General features: G+C 33.2%; 1 pseudogene; it reads right to left on the bottom strand.

The window, feature by feature from the left end:
- LOC113367260 overlaps positions 1-1,902 on the bottom strand; it is a 4,359-nt pseudogene extending 2,457 nt beyond the window's left edge.
- Between the last annotated feature and the right edge of the window lie 3,542 nt (positions 1,903-5,444).

Here is a 5,444-nt window from a genome sequence, read left to right as displayed (position 1 = left end):
TTCACTCATTCAGAAAAAAATCATTCAGTTTTTAAATGTTTTTCCATTCTTTGTGTTCCAATTTTGATTATAGATTTATCTTCAGCGGTAAAAGTACATTGGAAATACATCGAAAAACATATGTCACACACCCAATCCAGACAACTTTCTTAGTGGACCTGTGTTAATTTCAACCATGAAATTCATAAAAAATTAAACCTATCAAAATGAGTAAAACATATCAATGCTGCATACGTGTTGCTATTTTCCGTATTAAAAAAAAGAACAAAATTTAAAAAAACGACTGATATTGATCAGCTTTTATATAAAAAAGCAGTGCCAAATTTCTTATTAAAGTTTTCAAGTAAATTAGTTTTTCTGTTTAACTATTATTTGTTTTTATTTTGTATTTATATTTATAAATACTTACAGTAAACACTCGTAATCATATAAAATATATACTTTTTTCAATTATGTATATTTGTTCTTTTCTTGTGCCAATTTTGTAATTTTGTTGCAATTACATTATTCCCGAAAATTACAAATCTTTTGATTTAATTTTAGTTCAGACTTTTGAGTTTATGAAAAAGCTTCAGTTTTATTTAAAAAGAAAAAGCAATTTATTTTTATCATCGGTTGTACTAATGTAACATTTTATTTTGTTCTTTATTTTAATTTTTTTAATGCGGAATGGAAAACTACATACAACTCTAAATTTTCATTATTTTATAATAGTCATTTAAGTAGCCCAATCATTTTTATTTAGCTCGGTAATCGATCAATTAACTATTATCGCCTTTTTTGAGAACGTTTTTAATTGAAATTCGATCAAGATTTTTCTGAGCTTATAAAAAAGCTTAAATTTATTCGCTCTATCCGCATATTCTTAGATATTGACAACCAAATGGTTACCTCCGATAAAACTAACTGATTTGCAGACCGTATCCTACTGTACAAATATTTCCCGACGTGCATTAGAAGTACATAGTTTTTGAATGTCTTGCAGAAGGAGCAATTCTAGCGAAAAAATTAGAAATTTAATATTAAAATCTGAAGATGAAACTGTTTTTGAGAAAAACTGAATTTTTTTAGAGTTATTGAAATCTCACTCGTTTCGCTAAGCATAGCATAACCTAATTCAAATATGTATGTTAGTATTTTAGCTTTGTAGTGGGTAAATTATCAATGTAATTTGTGTTAGCTGCCCCTTTCATTTATATACCACATATTTATACATTCAGGATTAGTTAGTCATTTCTAATACTAATGATTTTCTAAAAATATTTCCAGTAACTAAACGTTCGCCGGGTCAGTCAAATTGGCCCGTCGGTTAAAAAGATTGCTCGCCCTTGCTCTAGACGTAGCACTTCATTAGTTTTCTTTATTCCGCAAGTCGAGACTCTGTTCGCTCGTCAGTAGCGTTCTCTTCTCCGAATGCCGCCTTGGCGCTTAAGATCTTTGTCCTGCAGTATGCGTCTCTGATCAGAATGCTTCCTAAATATTTGAAATGATCAACGCCTTTCAATTCTCGATTTTCTTCTGTTAACTTCAGAGGATCATCTCGTTTTGAGACTCTCATCACTTTCGATTTGTCGATGTTAATTTTCATCTGCTCACTTCAACTATTCTGCTCATCATGTTTTGTAGCTCGGTTTTGGTTTTTGATATCATCACGAGATCATCGGCGTGGTTTATGGTAATGATTCTACTTCCTTCAATCAAAAAATCTCCTGCGCCTTCAAGTGTCTCGTTGACGAGATATTTTCCGTACAGATTGAATAGGATCGTTGGAATGCAGCATCCTTGCCGCATTCCTTGCTCTATTTCAACGCTTTTTGTGTCTCTTTGATTCACTCGAGCCTTCAGTTTCTGTCCCATAAAGATTCTGCGGTCTCTCCAATCGATGCCAATAGCTTTCAACATTCCCTAACATATACTCTTGTTCACTCTGTCAAATGCTTTCTGCCAATCTATGAAGAAGAAGCAGAGGTCTTCGTTAACTTCATTCAGTCCGTCATTATCCTCAAGACTCCAAGAGCGTCTCTGGAAAGCCAAACTGGCTTTCGCTCATGTGCTGCTCGATCTTTATCTAGTCGTCTCGTAAAGATTTTGGCCAGAAACTTTTCTGTGTGCGGAGTCAAACTGAACGTTCTGTGGTCGCTGTACTTATTAGCTTTGGTGAAATTTCTGACAATCTATGAAGAAGAAGCAGATGTCTTCTTTAACTTCGTTCCTCCATACTCCAAGAGCGTCTCTGGAAAGCCAAACTGCCTTTCGCTCATGTGCTGCTCGAACTTATTTTCTAGTCGTCTCGTAAGGATTTTGGCCAGAACCTTTTCTGTGTGCGAAATCAAACTGAACGTTCTATGGTCGCTGCACTTATTTGCTTTGGGCTTTTTCTGAACAGCTATCATCGTGACACGCAGGTCCGCCAGTATGTCATCATTCTCTGTCACTTTCTTCCTTCTCATGTCTTTTATTGCTGTCTCAACTTTGCTTCTCAATATGCATGGTTCCTTGTCGTCCTGAACTATTTTCTCTATCTTACAATTTCCCAATGTATTTTTTCCACACGTTGAGAGTTTTCTTGTGGTCACTCACTCTATTTCTATGTTCTAAGTTTTTCTACTTTTCTTTTAGTTCAGTCCATCTCTTTTGCAGTCGAAACATCCGATCTTACCTACCTTGTTTTTGATGTTCGACTATCTTGTTGCACCTTTTGTCCATGTATTTTACATTTGCCTTCTCTGTTTCTTGCCTTAATTCATTGTTCAATTTCTATACATCCTGTATTCTCGTACTTTTTGCGCTCATCCATTTTTTTATAATTTTCTGGGTTATCCTAGGTTTTCTAGCTACTTTTTCTAGCTTTGCGACGTTGTCTTCCAGCGTTTTCAGTAGTACGCTTTTTACCTTCTCCTAATATTTCTCTACAGCCTCTTTCCCATCTTTCAATACGCAGAATTTTGTCTCTATTTCTCTTTTTACTTCAATTCTATTATTTCTCAAATTCTCCAGATTTCATCTTTGTCTCACCTGCTTTTCGGATATTCTTCAGCTTTGTCTCTATATCGGCCGTCAACAAATTATGATCCTTTACACTATTTCGGAGCCTGTTTTTCACGATGATATGGTCAATTTGATATTGTCAAAAATCAATTTAAAATTTTGTATACTAATATAACATATGAAACCATTATTAATCCATGGTATGAGTATATGCGCATTGATAAAATATATATTTTTTAACATTACAGATGGTAAAACACGCAAATAAACATGAAAACTTAACAAGTTGTCGAAACTATGTATTTACTGTTTGAAGTTTGAGATATAAATTTGTTTTTCTTCCAGGTTTAGTACGAGTATCAATTTCTAGCCGGTAAATTATACAATTAGTAATTCAAAGAAATTTATTTCACATTCAAATTTGAAATATTTGATATAATAATAATCTCTAATTTGAAAAAGACTAATTTCTGCTAGATAGTAATATTCTTAGACAATTTAGAAAATAGTAAAGGCTATAGCAAATCGTCTTTGGTATGTGACCAAAGACACCATTCATAAATACCTGATTATAAAAGAAGTTAAAATGTTTGGAAGGAAAAGAGGACGTAACATCATGAAAAAATACACTTCTGTTACTAGTTTACCAAATTGGGTATAACAAATTCATAAGCGAAAAAGTGAAATTGTTACTTACAATAAGTACTATATGCTAATTTGTGCAAACATTTTTATCTATAGTATCGAACTTTGGATTGTCGATCATAAAAGCCGCAGCAAAGTGTGGCCGGTTATGCTAGTATTATGTAAATATATATATATATATATATATATATATATATATACTAGCAAACCCGACGAACTCCGTTTCGCCACCAGATGGTTTCGCGAGAAAAATGAAGAAATTTTTTGTTTGTTTTAAATTTGAAAAGGAAAAATTTGATTTTATTATACAACAGTAATGAATTTATTTCGATTACAAAAATGAAGTGTTTTTTAGTCGAACTTCTCTAAGTAAATGAAAGTGAATTCGCAAATTATCCGTTTCATTGAAGTGCTCTTTGGTAAACCACATTTTTTGTTTTCTGGTCTGGCGTTAACACAAACAAAGCGGATGGTTTTCCAACTCGTGAACAGGCAACGTATAACTGCCCATGTAAAAAACAATGATTTTCTAAATAATTTATTTGAAATTTATCCCGCAAACACTAAGCGATTGGCCTTGCTACATGTTAATTGTCATTGCGAACGCAAGGCGAACTGGAAATTGCAATCGTTTGAAGTCAAACGGAAGATCAGTCGGAATCATTGGTATGTCACCAAATCGCCAGCAATTTTCAATTGAATGGTGAAATTCAGTGCGTGTACATCATTATTCTTTGCGTCAAGAATTGCTCGTTGATTTAACTAAACATAATTCTGATAATTCTCACTAATGTCATTACTCGAATTTTTAATTACGGTGCGTGAAGTTTCAGCAATTTGCATTAAGGCACGATGCCATGCACAACTAATTTTCTTAGCTATGAACCTTGCGGAGCCCGAGACTTTTCCAACGAATGCAAAATTGTCGAAATCGGTTCGTGCGTTCTGGAGTTATTTCGTCAGGAAGGAAAACCCGACTTATTTTTATATATATAGAAGATATATATATTAGTGATGTGCCAAGTCGAATCAAGTGATTCGAATCATTCGAATCAAGCCTTTAACGACTTGATTCGAATCAGATTTTACTTGATTCGAATCAACTCGTATCAAGCCGCGAAATATTTACTGTAATAAAACATGTGTGAACACAAATTATTATAAATAAAAAAAAATGTTTTAATTTAATTCAATATTATAATAATATAAATAATAATAATAATAAATATAAATAATAATAATAATAAATATAAAAAATAAATCTTGAATTAAATCATGCGAGTCACCCGGCTTTAATACGCTTAAATGTATCACCCGACTGCACCCGACTCCAATTTATATGACTTTAACCGCATTCATTGTCTAACAATACCATCCGAGTTCCTATGACTCAAACCGACTTATTTCGACTTCAAGTCGAAATGAATTCATCCGAGTTCCTATGACTCAAACCGACTTATTTCGACTTCAAGTCGAAATGAATTCATCCGAGTTCCGATGACTCAAACCGAATTATTTCGACTTCAAGTCGATATGAATTCATCCGAGTTCCTATGACTCAAACCGACTTATTTCGACTTCAAGTCGAAATGAATTTATCCGAGTTCATATGACTCAAACTGAATCATTCCGACTTGAGTTCGAAACATATGTCCGTGTTTTAGCGTATCGACTTATCCGAGATGCAGTGCGTATGGGTCTTGAGTGTTTGTTTATTTTTGACTAAGCGCTGAGAGCAAATTGTTCATGAAATATCAAAAACTCATTTAGATAATAAATACGCGATTTAGATTTTAATTATTATCAAAATA

The sequence above is a fragment of the Ctenocephalides felis genome, unplaced genomic scaffold (genome assembly GCF_003426905.1).
Source record: "Ctenocephalides felis isolate EL2017-DRISC unplaced genomic scaffold, ASM342690v1 CF-g0.4_SCAFFOLD_01170, whole genome shotgun sequence".
Taxonomy (NCBI): Eukaryota; Metazoa; Arthropoda; class Insecta; order Siphonaptera; family Pulicidae; genus Ctenocephalides; species Ctenocephalides felis.
The sequence above is the reverse complement of the archived record's forward strand: the minus strand, read 5'-3'. Positions and strand labels throughout refer to the sequence as shown.